The sequence below is a fragment of the Carassius carassius genome, chromosome 30 (assembly GCF_963082965.1).
Source record: "Carassius carassius chromosome 30, fCarCar2.1, whole genome shotgun sequence".
Lineage (NCBI taxonomy): Eukaryota > Metazoa > Chordata > Actinopteri > Cypriniformes > Cyprinidae > Carassius > Carassius carassius.
In genome coordinates this window covers 5289281-5306647 of record NC_081784.1, presented here as the reverse complement: position 1 = coordinate 5306647, position 17367 = coordinate 5289281, and the positions used below count along the sequence as shown (strand labels likewise).

Here is a 17367-nt window from a genome sequence, read left to right as displayed (position 1 = left end):
CCCGAAGACCACGGGCATCCAATAAAGGTCTCCGGCCTTGTCCCTTACGCACAGAGATTTCTCCAGTTTCTCTGAATCTTTTGATGATGTTATGCACTGTAGATGATGAGATTTGCAAAGCCTTTGCAATTTGACGTTGAGGAACATTGTTTTTAAAGTTTTCCACAATTTTTTTACGCAGTCTTTCACAGATTGGAGAGCCTCTGCCCATCTTTACTTCTGAGAGACTCTGCTTCTCTAAGACAAAGCTTTTATAGCTAATCATGTTACAGACCTGATATCAATTAACTTAATTAATCACTAGATGTTCTCCCAGCTGAATCTTTTCAAAACTGCTTGCTTTTTTAGCCATTTGTTGCCCCCGTGCCAACTTTTTTGAGACCTGTAGCAGGCATTAAATTTTAAATGAGCTAATTAAGTGGATAAAAGTGTAAAATTTCTCAGTTTAAACATTTGCTACGTTATCTATGTTCTATTGTGAATAAAATATTGGCTCATGTGATTTGAAATTCCTTTAGTTTTCATTTTATTAAAATTTAAAAAACGTCCCAACTTTTCCGGAATTCGGGTTGTACTTCTGCACAATGTTTCTCTTTTTACAACAGAAATGTGAATTCAGCCGGTATTCAGTCTCATTCAATTTTGAATCGCCTAGGGCTGTCAAAATAGCTGAAATTTTTTTTTACTTAAATATGATCAAAATTCGAATTGTATTGGAATTTTAAATGCATAATTTCAGTTAGGGTGAAGAAAAGCTTTTTGCTTCTCTTCTGAGGCTCAAGATAGCGCATCGAGCAAAACATTACTGCATGTTTATTCAAAGCATTAGAATACATGACTGTGAAAAAAACATAATATTTAAAATGATGTTTATGAACCAATTATTATTAATTAAGTTGCTTAAAGAACTATAAACAAAACAGCATCATGTATGCATGCATTGTTAAATAAATAAAAAGGGCGGAAACCAGTCACACAGGATACATTTTTTCATTTAAAAACATGAGATGCGCGAAATATGCGTTCTGTGTGAACTGCTTGGTTTCAGTTTTGATGTAAACAAGATCTTCTCCACATTGGTTTTTTTTTTTTAAGTGGCTTCAACTGGATAGGCTAACATAACCTTATAATGCAATGACACATATATTGTCATCGCATCTCGTGCGCGTACACGAGGAGAAAGATGAGAAAGCAGATACTGCATGTCGAGCTCGTCCGCCTTTGAAAGTTGTGTAGACACAGCTGTGCGCGCGGCCAGATGGAATTGAACACGTACCGGCCCATAAGGCAGCTTCCTTAATGCACACCTAAAATTCATATGCGCATTCGAATGTGGATTTTTATTTTAAATTCGACGAATATTCGAAAAAATATTTTTTTTGATAACCTAAGAAAATCGCCTATGCGATTTTTTTGTTGAAGCCTGCAGTAAATGTAAATGTTGAAGCCTGCAGTAAATGTTTTGCATTATGGCAGTCCACTCTGCTTATTGTTTTTCGAAAATGTTGCACTCCTGTTTGTCATTTTGCACGTAACTTCACGCCAATAAATCATCAGAAATATTGGTCTTTACCAATAAATTGAAAATTTACATTCCTCCTGCTTGTTGTCCGTGGATTTACCTATATTTGGTGTTATTTGCCGTATAAAACTTTAGACATGCAAAATCGATTTTACAATCTATTCAATGAACACTCGTCACTCAAATCAAACAGGATTTTTTTCACAAAAGTGACAACCAAAGAAAGCAAAGTAAACATTCTCTCATTTGTAGGTTGCATTGGCGTTGGATGCAAGTAAAACAGTACCTCATTTTTTTTCTCACCTGAAATTCATGCAATAAACATGTTTTTGACAAAGATTTCAATTTATTTGTGGTCTATATAGCCTGCATCAAAATTAGGTTTGCAATGATGCGCCCGAAGGCACGAGTTGAAGACCCAGTCAGTGACGTCACGATATGCTAATTTGTTTAAATTCATACCGACGTCATCACCATCACAAAAATTTACTTTTTTTTTTTTACATTGAAACTTGAAAAAAAAATATAGACCGACCTACCGACCCTTTTTTTAAAAAAAAATTACTGTTACTGCAAACCAAAATATTTTTAAGGATGGCCTGACGCGCTGCAAACAGAAAGCTGTATGTATGCAATCGAACACGGGTGCGGACCAGGCAAGTGAACCAAGTGTGAAAGCACCCTCAATAAACACTTAAAACTACAATCAAAGGAACAGGCTGTCGACAACATTGGTTCATAACCAAACGCTATGACATCAAAAGCGCACCATATGTGACCAAGAGCTACAAAGGAGATTATTCTGCTCTGTTCATCACAAAGCTTCAGCAGATATTCAGCATTTATTTTGTTTGTTCCAAAGAAAATAATAAATAAAAATAAAAAAATAAATATATATATATATATATATATATATATATATATATATATATATATATATTTGTCTCATTAGAATATATATATATATATATATATATATATATATATAAATATATATATATAAATATATATATAAATATATTAAAAAAAAAAAAAAAAATATATATATATATATATATATATATATATATATATATATATATATAAAAATATATTTAAAAAAAAAAAAATATATATATATATATATATATATATATATATATATATATATATCATACAGGTTTGGAACAACATAAGGGTGAGTTAATAATTACAGATTAATCATATTTGATGTTAACTATCCCTTCAACAAATAAATATTATTTTCTGTTCACACTGCATTCAAACCAGACTGAAATATTTTAATCTGCACTGACTGTCATATGAAAGTGATCGAATCGGATACATTGACTGCTAAAGTAATGATGTAGGCATCACCAAGCAACTTTCTTCAGCTATGGGACACAAAAAGCTGGCAGTATGGAGACAGCTGACAGAAAGCTTAAAATCTGCTTATCTACACCATGGCATTTCACGACGAAACTGAAATGATGCTCTACTAGAATAAGAATATCTGGCACTACAGAGAAAACCTCTCAAACGCAAGAGCTGCCATAGTAAAAAAAAAAAGCCACCATGGTGCATCTTGTCTCATTAGAAAAACAGTGATTGCAATTGGCACATCTGACAGAGTTTGAATGTTTGACCCTTCAGATGGACTGTTAGCTTGCACAAGAACATCTCTTCTGAAAGGCTTCTAAAAACATCATCTTCTCACTCAGACATTCGTCTTCTCACTCACACACACACAGTACACTTTTTCAAACTGAGCAACCACCATTGCAATGGCTGAAAGCAGAAGCATGCATTCTTCACCTGATCCAGGCTGGCTATGTTGGTGAGCTGGTTGAAAAGTGAATCTAAGCATGGTCTTGGTTTCTAAGCATGGTCCTGTGTTGTTCGTAAAGATACTTAAAGGGATAGATCACAAAAAAAAGACAGCTCTGTCAGCATTTTCTCACCCTCATGTAGTTTCAAATCTGTACTATACAAACTTCATTGGACTTTCACTGTATGGACAAAAAGGAGACATTTTCAAAGTATCTTCTTTAGCGTTGCATAAAAGAAAGGAAGTCATACAGGTTTGGAATACCATGAGGATGAGAAAATACCAAAAAAAAAAAAAAAAAGGCATGACATTTAACACAGTTTTCTAGAAACCGAGACAAGAACCTATGTATATCACTGAATGCTGAAAAGTATGTTAATTGATAAACTAGATCTTTTTACAAAATACAAACATATGCATTAAAAGACATAGGTATTCATGCACATAAGTATCGTTATCTAAATAAACGGTAGGCTAACTGATTAACATATTCTACATTTTCTCAGTATTCTATGATTCATATTCAATATTCAAAAGTTTCATAACATTTTCTACATCTCTGAAAAATTTACATAGAAATGGACTTGCAAATATGTATGTAAATTGTCATATTCTATTCAATGGCCCAGCTGTTTTACATACAATTTATGTAATATGTTCTACTTGTGTTTCATGAATAAATACTTATGCAACTGCTATTTTCTATTCAAATGCAATTAAAAAAAAAAAAAATCTGGTAATAATGTGTGTACATTTTCCATATGAGTACCTAATACTGATGTAGTCATAAAAAATGGGGTCCAAAAGTCTGGGACCACATGCATTTTTTTTTATCCTATAAATAAGCAGGAAGTTTAGGTTTTAAAACAAAGAAATGTTATGCGAAATGAAGAAGTATATGCAGTAATTAAATGAAAAGGGTAAAATTCTGAGTAAATTCTGAAATTCATAAAAATTGCTCAAGTTGTTATGCTGGTAATATAAATTGTAAAGAAAAATCTGTATTCAGTTCGAAAAAAGGCGTAATCTCAGTGCTTTTTTATTTAAAAATAACTAAATAAATAAAAATCCCATCTGCCCAAACATCAGCAGTCTGAATCTCACTCTCACCCCCTCAGACCTCACGTCTGCTCTCAACCATTCTCTGCAGCAGCACTAATTTCTACATCCTTATACGCTCATCTTGTTCCTCCAAACTCTTCAGTTCTCTTCTAAATAGCTCTTTGAATCCCTGTCTGGCAGTGCAAACTATAGCATCTCAACCAAATACATTAGCACCCTTTTATGGGCCGAAGGCTGGATTTGTGACCTCTCCGACCGCTCCCTTTCTGTCTGAGCTCTAAACCTCTGGCTTTCACGGTCTCCCCTGCTGCTGTCATCCTGGGGGACTCCCAGTTGGCAGAAGCTGATTAGAGATGAATCAGACAGCTGCGAGAGGCTGACTGAGGTAAAGATGCATGCAGTAGAAATCCAGCCTGGCCTTCACACATCAGAGACCATGTACACGGAAGAGAGGAGAATATCATTGGAGTTATAGTCATACAGTTAGTGCTGCAGCCAACACACTGTAAAACAACCCTGAATGTCTAACACCTACAGTACCCTCTACTTTCCTATTCAGCTTCTTTTAAAGTAATAGCTCATTATTTAATCACTCTTGTGCTGTACAAACTCATATGATATTCTAGTCTTTGGTGCATAAAGACATAAAGGAAGGACAACTGAGGCTTTTAAGCTTCAAAAAGGGTATAAAAGCACCATAAAAGCATCATGAAAGTTGTCCATATGATTCATGTACTTCATTCCAAGAGTCTTAAACCATACCTGCCTTCATGTAGCTCAAAGAGTAGATGTAGGATGTATTCAAATAATTAGAAAGAACCAACAAGTAAAACAATGTATCAATTGAGTTTTTTAAGTAAAAAGACTGAAATAGTTTTTTTCTTGTAAAACATAGTCAAATAATAAAGTACAAATAATTTGAGTGTATCTACTCTGAGGTCAGAACAAATTCCCAGGAACATCAAAAATCGTGTACCTTGAATGGAATGTACGGTAAGTTGCTTTGGATCAAATTATCTCCAAACGCAAAATGTAACACTATAACTATGTAAAACAAACTTTAAGTCAATATTTACTAGAAAATGTGCCCTAGCTGTCCTTGGCACATGAGAGAAATGAAAGAGCTAGATGTTTGAGAGAAACATTTCTTGAGCACCAAATCAGTTTGAGAGAAATAGAAATAGATGTATTGTACCATTTATTAATAATTATTTTGATTCAAGTAGAAGAATCAGAATCAGAATCAGAATCAGAAAGAGCTTTATTGCCAAGTATGCTTGCGCATACAAGGAATTTGTTTTAGTGACATAAGCTTCCAGTAAACAGAGACAACAACACAGACAAAAAAAAAAAAAAAAAAAAAATTCCTACTTTACAGGAGAATTACAAATTGGCAAATAAATAAGTGTATAAACAATTGTGCTATAAATGATAATGGAATAGGATTGAGTGAGATGCAGGAATGTTCTAGGATGGAGGGGGTAACAAATAAATATAAGGATATTGCACATTTTGGCATAAGCATAAGTTTAAGTGGGAAACATTTAACTGTTCTTTAGGTAGATTGCCTGGGGGAAGAAACTATTCTTGTGCCTTGCTGTTCTTGTATTTGCGGCTCTGAGGCGCCGGCCAGATGGCAAAAGTTCAAAGATGGGGTGACTTGGATGTGAGGGATCCAGAGTGATTTTCTGAGTCCTTTTCCTCACTCTGGATGTGTACAGTTCTTGGAGGGTGGGCAGGGGAGCACCAATAATCCTTTCAGCAGTCCGAACAGTTCTCTGTAGTCTTCTGTAGGGCTGTAGCTATCGAATATTTTAGTATTTTGCTTAATTAAAGTGCAATATTAATTATGCAAGAGAAAATAAGACTCCTGGGTCTCTTAAAATGAACAATTAAGTTTTGCATTTAAAAAAGTTACTTTTTAAATGCAAAGAATGCAATGCATACATCAAAAATAAACATTTAATTATTACCCATTGTTTCTCTGTCAGTACTTGTACTGTGAACAATGACAATAAAGTTGACAGATGAATTAAGTGCATTTAAGTGCCATTCAGTTGGGGTTTTAAATAAAGCATTTTCTGAGATGTACATTAAACATTAAACACACAAAACATTAATTTTAATTTATCTTTTAATTATTGAAAATTAAGCAAACTTGACTTTTTGGTAAACAAAGGGGCTTTACTATTAAAAATAAAACATGGAAGAAATAATTAAACCTTAAAAAAAATAATGTTTTTTTTTTTTTTAGTAGTAGGCTATGTACATTCCGCTGAACAATAGTAATACAGGACGTTTATTTTGACGGGTTGACGTACCTTTACAGTTCTGTGTATGTTATGTGACGCTAGTTTTACTCAAATCAAACGGTCAAATGCTCATGACGTGACTCTCAGAGCAGTTCTGGAGATGTTGTTCATGTGTTCACGTCTTATTTAGTGAGACAGCAGATGCTGAAATTACCGCGAGCGTCACACGCGCTTCAGTGTGTGTAAATAAAGGAAAACGAGCTTCTGCTCCATTCATTAACAGAGACATACAGAACATGCAGGATTCATATTTAAATAGACTGTTCCAGCTTAATATTTACAGATATTAGTCCATATCGTGATTTGATGTAAGTGCAATGACCTATTTTTGATTAATTCATTCAAAATTTGGCAAATTCCGTGTCATTCCGCGTTAAACTGTAAAATCCGTTTTTATGACTGGATTCCGCGATTCCCTCCACGTTTTCTGCATCGCGGAAATCATAGGGCCCTAGTTGTGGTATGCCAGCTCTATCTTGCAATGGACACACGCCACGACGTTCTCTTTATGTTTGCACGCGCCCTCAAATCAAAACACTGCTGACTCGGATGCAGCGCTTGTGTCTCCTTCCACTTTGTGGGTGACGTAAACGCGTTGTGTCACATTAAAAAAAATAATTGCGAAAAGAACCTGATGTGAGATTTAAAATAAATTAAAAGAGGCTTCGAGGCAGAGGAATTTGCCTCGATCATTTTTTGTAATCGAGTTACTCGAGGAATCGTTTCAGTCATAGATTCAAGACTTTTCACTGAATTACTGGTTGTTGATTCAATCACAAACCAGAATCTAATTCTCAAGTTCAACAGCTCATGTTGATATCATATGTGTTCAGAAGACTTCTGCCGTTACCTCTCTTGTGTTTCTGAGAGATGTAACATCCCTTGAAATTATTTGTTTGTTACAAAGTGTGAAAATAAAAATGGAAAAATGATCATTTTTTACAAATATGTGAACTTTTGTGATGCAAAAGCTTTATTAAAGTTTATGGGGTTATAAGCTAAACTCCAGAAACATAATATAGAGATCTGGAAAAAAAAATAATAATAATGTATGACCTCTCTTATAAACATGGCCACAAATTAATAAATGGTCAATTCTTACCTAACTTATGGACACAATTTCTATTTTAGCTTCCATATGTCATATGTTCTGGGTTCTGTAGAATTGCAGTGATGTTTAGTGGAAACGATGGTTGAAAATAAAAGTTGTATGCACTTTCATTATGTCAATTATTACCAATTTATTTAGTATGGACCTCTTTTATGATATTCCTATGGTGCATTTGCTTCTTTTTTGAAGCTTGAAAGCATCTGTACCCATGGGCACTAATGGAATGGAAAACAGAAACCAGTACAATCCATCTTTTGTGTTCCCTGGAAGAAATAAAGCCATAGGAATCTGTAACAACATAAGCCTGAGTAAATTAAGACAGAAGTTTAATTTTTGGCTTAAGTATTCCTTAAAATATCTCTCTCTGTCCCAAGATGCTTACTTCTAGTGCATCTGTCCATCTTGGTCTCTCTCCAGCTGTTCTCTCTCTCTCTCTCTCTCTCTCTCTCTCTCTCTCTCATTATCTCTACTTCTGTCTGCCTGGCAGCTTTTCTCTCCTTCCATCTCCGTTTGCATGGCTGTGTGAATGGAAATCATTTCAGGCATCACTACCCACGGCTAATGCTGAAATGTGTTCTCTAAGGTGTCCACAGTGCATATGAATACAGTCATGCCTAAATCCAGATACCACACAGTCTGATACTGAAACCATTCAAACAACCTTGAGGCACATAATGAAATCCTCACTATTCCAATTGCAACACAACCTTCATCATCCTCTTCTCCCCACTTAGTAAGTCATAAGACTTCTGGTCAGTTCAAAGACGTCTGAAGCTGTATTATAAGCATTAATTGGTCAGAGATCAACTCAGACACAAGGCAAATAGGTCAGGTGTATGTCTCATGACTCTGACCTCCATGTAATTGCCTTAAGGCCCTTTAAATCATGTCACTGTATGGCTCCAATTTGCTGCGCTTCACTGGTCATAAGTGCTTACAGCAGTTTGATGCTCATAATACTTACAGTGTGCTGAGCAACAGACCTCTTGAGACAGTTTCACAAACCACAGAAACTTTTAGAAAACTGGTTAAAATGAAAACAATGTTCCCTTCAAACTTAAACATGTTTATGTATCTCTGTAAAGTGGAACACGTTAAAATAAATACATCCATATATAACTCAACTAAACCAAAATACTGGGCAAAGCATCTCAATGAGAAGCATAAGCTCATCAGTTTATCATCTCAGCAATGAATAACTGAGTCAAGCAACACACTTAGAAAAACATCCAAAAGAGTGCATAAACCCTAAAATATCAAAACCACACTTGTCAATATCCTCCTCATTAATGTAGAACTTTTCTAATGAGAAAAAAATAAAAATATCTTCAATACACTTCTCAAGTTTGAGAACTGAATCATAAGGCGTCATTTTTTGTTCAGATTTTAAATTAATCAGGAACCGTATACTTTAGGTTCACGCAACTTAGATTAGTCTGTTTACTAACTGATGTCATATGACAATGAGTAAATAAAGATACATTTTCAATATAGTTTTTGTTGTTTTCTTTTTTTTTAAAGAAATTAGTACTTATTTATTGGCAAGAATGCATTTAATTAATCAAATTGACAAACATTTTTTAACATTGTTACATGTTTGTTTTTAGCTTTCTTTTCATCAAGAAAATTGTGTAAGTATCATGGTTTCCACAAAAATATTAAGCAGCACAACTGTATTCCACACTGATAATAATGAGAAGGTCCTCACTGCAGAACACAAAATCCAGGGGGCGAGGTTGGACCCAGATCCAACTCCTCTCACTTTATAAACCGTGTTCTACCGGAAGAAGCTGCATACATCATTAAGGAGTGGCAGAACAGTTGGGATACAGGAAACACAGGGCGACATCTCTATATATTACAGCAAAATGTGGGTACAGGAAGGATAACCAGAAGAAACAATAAAGAGAAGAACATTTTGACAAGGCTAAGGGTAGGACATACTAGGCTTAATGAAACCTTGCACTTAATAAATAAGCACCCTTCAGGAGTGTGATCACAGCCAAATAGAGGAGTCAGTCGAGCATGTAATTCTTCACTGTCAAAAATTCTATCGAGAGCGGGAAGTATTAAGGGAGGAAAGTAGAAAGTTTGATCAGGAAGAATTAAGTTTAAAAAATGTTTTTGATATTGAAGTAGGGAAGTTATTCTGTTATTTGAGAGAAACTGGATTGGTAAATAGAATTTAGGGGCAGGAAATATTTTTAGTATTATTACTATTATTAGCTGTATTTATTTTTTACTCAAGGGAAGGAAAACTCTGGCCCACACTCCAACATAGTAGGTGGCGGTAATGCACCATAATGCTGGTTGCCACCCGCCATTAAACAAAACAAAGAAGAAGAAGAAGAAGCTGCATAACGTTACATGTTCGTGAAGTTGCAGGCTTGCAGCCCGTAATCACCAACATTTGCTCTTATCAATGTAAGTCTAGATTAATATTAGTTGAGATAGATTCATTATGTAGTGTATGTCTGTAAGTAATGATCACAGTTAAATATATGTCAAAGTTTTGACGGTGTACATACTATTTGATAGCGCCAAGACATGTTTAAGTAGCGTTAACTTTAAAAGTACTAACAGTTAACTAGATAACAGCTAGCGCGCACATGTAATGCTACAGTCGTGGCCAAAAGTTTTGAGAAATACATAAATATTAATTTTCAAAAGGTTTGCTGCTAAACTGCTTTTAGATCTTTGTTTCAGTTGTTTCTGTGATGTACTGAAATATAATTACAAGCACTTCATACCTTTCAAAGGCTTTTATCGACAATTACATGACATTTATGCAAAGAGTCAGTATTTGCAGTGTTGGCCCTTCTTTTTCAGGACCTCTGCAATTCGACTGGGCATGCTCTCAATCAACTTCTGAGCCAAATCCTGACTGATAGCAACCCATTCTTTCATAATCACTTCTTGGAGTTTGTCAGAATTAGTGGGTTTTTGTTTGACCACCCGCCTCTTGAGGATTGACCACAAGTTCTCAATGGGATTAAGATCTGGGGAGTTTCCAGGCCATGGACCCAAAATTTCAACATTCTGGTCCCCGAGCCACTTAGTTATCACTTTTGCCTTATGGCACGGTGCTCCATCCTGCTGGAAAATGCATTGTTCTTCACCAAACTGTTGTTGGATTGTTGGAAGAAGTTGCTGTTGGAGGGTGTTTTGGTACCATTCTTTATTCATGGTAGGCTTGTTGCGATAGTCGGTGTTACCGGTGATACACGGTATTTAACCCACCTACCGGTCATAGCACTTGACCACCGGTACCGTCCCCATTGTGTTGAAGTTTTAGCCTATAGTAATAAAGCACTTAATTCAGTTAGTGACTACGTGCCTTCGTAATTTAGCGTAAGCGGAACGAGCGCCGCAGTAAAGCAGCAGGTGTCCGATTTCATTTATCATTTGAGGAGAGTGAGGCGAGCTAACTGGCAAAGGATGGCGGAAGATCTGGTTCCAAAGCGAACTGTTACAATTTAAAATGAAGGTTTTTCGTTTATTGTTTCTCATTAGCCTATAAATAATTTTTTTGTACGGTGTATGCAGTTAATATGCCTACCTCTTTTTTTTACAGCTTAACGTGAGTTTAATTTTTATATTAGTTTTTTTTTGCACTTAAGTGTCCAGTGATTATTCGGGTTTTGATGTTCGTTCGTTTCATATTCGATGGTTGTGCGGTGTTTTTTTGTTTTTTTTTGCTGAAAAAGGCAGGCACTTTATTTAACGAATATTTATAATTATTTACCGAGTCTTGTTTGATACTTGCACGATGTGTGCAGTGGTTCGTTTTGTTAATAAATGCACTTTAAAGGTGTTTCATAAGTGCTTTTGTTTAGTTTTTGCATGGTGTGTTAAGTTATTATTCATTTTGCAATAAAGATGTGTGTAATACAAGCGAGTGTCTTATTGTTTTGTGTATTTTTATTAAGAATAAAATAAATTAACCCATGATTAATTCAAACAAATGCTACTGAATTGCCGCTAATTAAAGTGAAAGTAAATTGAGATGTGTGCACGTCTGCACGACCGCATTTTCGGCCACCCGAAAGCCCCGACACGCAACCCCGGTGACACCGGGATTACCGGTTTTTTTACACGTCGATTAACCGGTGGAAAAAATCCGTCACCGCAACATCCCTAATTCATGGCTGTGTTTTTGAGCAGAATTGTGAGTGAGCCCACTCCCTTGGATGAGAAGCAACCCCACACATGAATGGTGTCAGGATGCTTTACTGTTGGCATGACACAGGACTGATGGTAGCGCTCACCTTTTCTTCTCCGGACAAGCCTTTTTCCAGATGCCCCAAACAATCGGAAAGGGGCTTCATCGGAGAAAATGACTTTGCCCCAGTCCTCAGCAGTCCATTCACTATACTTTCTGCAGAAGATCAATCTGTCCCTGATGTTTTTTTTGGAGAGAAGTGGCTTCTTTGCTGCCCTTCTTGACACCAGGCCATCTTCCAAAAGTCTTCGCCTCACTGTGCGTGCAGATGCGCTCACACCTGCCTGCTGCCATTCCTGAGCAAGCTCTGCACTGGTGGCACTCCGATCCCGCAGCTGAATCCTCTTTAGGAGAAGATCCTGGCGCTTGCTGGACTTTCTTGGAGACCCTGAAGCCTTCTTTACAAGAATTTAACCTCTTTCCTTGAAGTTCTTGATGATCCTATAAATTGTTGATTTAGGTGCAATCTTAGTAGCCACAATATCCTTGCCTGTGAAGCCATTTTTATGCAATGCAATGATGGCTGCACGCGTTTCTTTGCAGGTCACCATGGTTAACAATGGAAGAACAATGATTTCAAGCATCACCCTCCTTTTACCATGTCAAGTCTGCCATTCTAACCCAATCAGCCTGACATAATGATCTCCAGCCTTGTGCTTGTCAACATTCTCATCTGAGTTAACAAGACGATTACTGAAATGATCTCAGCAGGTCCTTTAATGACAGCAATGAAATGCAGTGGAAAGGTTTTTTTGGGATTAAGTTAATTTTCATGGCAAAGAAGGACTATGCAATTCATCTGATCACTCTTCATAACATTATGGAGTATATGCAAATTGCTATTATAAAAACTTAAGCAGCAACTTTTCCAATTTCCAATATTTATGTAATTCTCAAAACTTTTGGCCACGACTGTACATGTGGACTGTTGTTGGCAAGGTAGTTTACACGCTAGCCAGGCTATGCTAACTTGGCAAGAAATAACATTTGAAATACATTTAATGTTGACCATAGATGCACAGAACAGTGTTGCGACGTGAGAATATTGTCCTTCAGAGATGTCATGCTGTTGCTCTAATTACCATTGCCTGTGTTCAAACCCACCATGGAACTTCATGTGGTGGCCATGTCTGCAACCACTTATCCTTGGCAGTACAGCATGAAGTTAGGTTGGCATTTTTTACTTTTTTCTTTTTTTTTTGGCATTCTTAATATTATTTTACTGACGTTAACAGTTGCTCAGTCATTAGCCTAATTTGTTTAATTTAAGCCTCATAGTATTGTAAGATTTGAACAATACAATGACGTATTGTTGACCTCTTTTAACATGCATCTTTCATTAGCCTTTGTCATAAGTCCTACACAGAATTTTCTTATCAATAAATGTCATAATCCAAATAATGCATTAATTTGTTTTTTGAATTTATTTAACCAGTTCTATCATGCCTGCAGTACCACAACTTATGCCAATGTTAATAAAATATTATCCCTTTATTATATTATTTATTATTATATATATATTTTTGTTTTCATTTTCAGAATTCCTAATTGTCAAGTGCAACTTGCAGTGTAGATTACATGCACATTTTCACTGTTGTTATTGCCAAACACAGTTACTATATAAGGAAAGTCCATTCGTGAGTGCCTGCTGACCTTAATTTTAAAGTGCATTAGCCATAAAAGGTGAGAACCAGATTTGCAAAAGCATGCTGTCTTTCCAAAGTTTTAACTATCTTCGTTTTATTTCTGACACCATTTACTGTGTTATAGGGAAGCCTCAAGACTCAAGAAGGACCTAGTGAACTACATGAATGGTTGTCTCAAGGAGCATGGGATTCTTGTGGTATAATGTCTGAGTCACTAGCAATTGTACATTTTAGAAATTTTAATTCTCATCCAGTGTTGGGTTAGCTTATTCTAAAAAAAAAAAAGTAATTAATTACTAGTTACTAATTATATTAGTGTAGGTAACTGTACAAATGACTCTGTCCAAAAAGTACTCAATTTCTTATTACTAATTACTTTCTAAATCCTATATCAACCTTAATTAACAACAAGTTAATTATACAAAGATAGACATGAAATGTTTCTTTTAATTCTTTCAAGTAACTATATAAATTATTCTGTTCACACTTTAGATTAGGCCCCAATTCTCACTATTGACTATTTTTCAACAATGTACTCCTAATTATTGCTTAGTAATACGTAGTTTAAGAATCGGTTAGGATTAAGTATTTAAAATAAGGTTTTGAAGAATAAAACATTAATATGTGCTTTTTAAGTAATAATAAAAAGGCAATATCCCAGCATTATTCATGCTAATACACAACTAATTTATTCTGAGAATTGGACAAAGTATTTAAAGTGAAGTATTTAGTTTTAATGTTTATGATCAGTACAAGAAAGCACACCTATTTTCTATTTGATTAGAAAATATGTAGTAGACACTTGATTTAATACCATTCCAATAAAAGCAGATGTGCCTTCTTATTAATTTGAAGTCAAAGTGGACTACTGAGAGGGTAAGATTTAGCCAATCAAAAAACACACTTGTTTTTATTCTTACTTGTAACAAGAAACTACGGGCATTTCAGGCATTGTGAAATGTATGATTCTATTTTTTATTTGGGTAGTTATAATGTTTTTGAAATTAATACAAACGTTCATCCAAATGAAAATATTAAAATATTTGGTACTTGCCCATAATTATGTGCGCCCGACTACAGTGTTTGTAACTAAGCATTTAAAGTGTTATTTAAAGAAAAATGTTCTTAGCAAGTTTATTTTTCCGTCAAAAGAATAACTTTACTTACGACTCAATGCGGAAACAATAGTAAGTATGACGTGAATATTTCTGATGTTAATCTGCCATATGTCCAATCTAAATGCAGTGGGACGAGATCCAACTCCGCCCCCTGAACGTAGATTCAACTCCGCCCCCTGGACTTAGATCCAACTCCGCCCCCTGGACTTAGATCCAACTCCGCCCCTGAACGTAGATCCAACTCCGCCCCCTGGACTTAGATCCAACTCCGCCCCCTGAATGTAGATCCAGCACCAAATCAGCATATTCTTTTTTTTTTTTTGTGAGCGTCTGATAATAGAGACTGAACTAATGACTGCTTATAATTCAGCTTTGCCATCACAGGAATAAATTATCTAAAATAGATTTTAATAAAAAAAATAGTTATTTAAGATTGTAATAATAATATTTCACAATATTACTATTTCTACTTTTTATTAAATAAATGCAGGCTTGGTGAGCATGTGATACTTAAAATATATTGACCCCAAACTTTTGAACAGTAAGAATAAATCGAGTATTTGGATGACATGATTTAAATATCATCGAAACAACAATATACCAAACAACTTACTGTTAAAAAGTAAAATCCTGCTTTAATTGTCTCATCACCTGGCAGATGTGAATGAGAGATACATTTCCCATAACAAGCCTGAGGGGAAACAATGTCACAGCATTTTGTCATTACAAGAGCCAAACATAATACAAACATATTTTGACTGATCTCAAAGCTCCCTAATTATCTTGATCTCTTAATAAAGCACAGGGTGACCACATCATCTCTAAGTAAAGAAGAACTTTAAACTGAGATATGGATAGTAACTCATGAGATCACGCCGGTCCTTCTCCTAACACACACAGACACATGGACTCTTTCTCTCTATATCAATGGTATCAGCTGAACGCAGATGTCAACTGAGCGCCTGTCTCACTGATCTATTCATTAGACCAACAGCACATCACTGACTCATTATTCAGTCCTTTTAATGGATAAATTCTGGAAAACATGAATGTAATAAAGTCAATAATGTGGAAAAGCCCAGCTACTAAAAATGAACAAATGGATATAGGGAGAAATACAAGTGAAAAATGACATAAGAGGAGGCAATGTCCATGTCACTGTGACTGGCTGATCATTCAGTTAACAAGAAATTGCCTATAATGGGTAAAAAAATAAACCTAAATGCATCAAAAATTGTGAAAATGAACACATTATGCATGCTTTTAGCAAATAAATGATGGTGGCAGGAGTTGTGGGGCCTTTCAGCACACCTGCAGTGGTTTGTACACACACACAAATGCTCATATAGTATCGTTTATGACCTTTATAACACTCAGTGAACCACTACAGATGCAGCTTCTGTGCTGTCTTTGCAATGAGAAAATTGAAATAAATGTGTTAAATGATGTGGCTGAAGGGAGTGTATGAAACGGGAAAGTTTAATCCATCAGATAGCCTAGTAAACCTCTCAAATATCCTAAAAATTAATATCATGTCGCGTCGCATTTGACTTCATTTTACAAGACATGACTTGAATAAATAAAAAAAAACTTAACCGAGAAAATAATCGATCGTGTTCCTTTCATCCTCCCAAATGAATTCAAGGAACTACAGAAACAGATCTTTGAGTGGTGATGAGTGATATATTATAAGATAAATCTGGTCTCCGTTGAATCTTTTTAAACGCTGCTATTGCTTAATTTAACAGATATCTCTCTTTCGTCTAATCCGTTTGAATTGGACTTTGATGAGCTCAAGAGAAACAAAGATCAACTAATGACACTCAAACACGCTCTTAGACCATAATAGCATATTATTAATTCTTCAAACCAACCAACATAATACTGCTTACTCACTCAGTTTATTTCAGTTATTTCCTCTCCTCATGTTCCTGCAGACGGTTGTTCACAGCAACAGTTACGCGAGCGTTTTCACTCACGCGCGCTACGCGTGAAATCATTCATTCCTCCTGTCAGGAATTTACCGGACGGTCTCCGTATCACTCAAACGTTAACCAACCATGTCGGTTTAAAATCCAAGCAGAGTGTCACCGGACAGACCCACGCAGCGAATCCCGCATCGGTCTCTATTCGTGTCTTTTTCTCTGTCGAGGACGGAGCCCCGGTGATTTAACTTCTTACTGATTCTTTTTAAGCGCGTAAAGTCCAAGAGCAGGTCAGTTTCAGGACGGTGTTTGATAGTCCTCGAGTAACGGTTAAATTAGCATGACAGATCCATGACAGCCCACCTCAAACAACCCTCCTTCAACCTTCTCTGCCTCCTTCCCTCTCTCTCTCTCTTTCTCTCTCTCTCTCTCTCTCTCTCTCGCTCATGAGGCAATAATCTCATTTGACTGGTTGGTAAAGGTGAAGGCAGGTAAATCTTGATGTGTGTCCAGCAGGTTCATATAATCTTGAATGATATCAAAAAAAAAAAAAAAAAGGTCCAGGTCATATTAAAATATTTGTATTTCAAAGTAATTGTACTTCATGTTATTTATTTATTTATTTGAGTGTATTTTTTTTTA

The 17367-nt window shown here is 35.6% G+C and overlaps 1 protein-coding gene across 1 annotated transcript in view; it reads right to left on the bottom strand.

Moving 5' to 3' along the window:
- The window catches only part of LOC132110460 (protocadherin-15-like), a 197213-nt gene extending 180116 nt beyond the window's left edge, over window positions 1-17097 (bottom strand). Inside the window, exon 1 of the mRNA XM_059517084.1 lies at window positions 16697-17097. The gene's annotated coding sequence lies outside the window, so the exon portion shown is untranslated. The remainder of the gene's footprint in view (window positions 1-16696) is intronic.
- Between the last annotated feature and the right edge of the window lie 270 nt (window positions 17098-17367).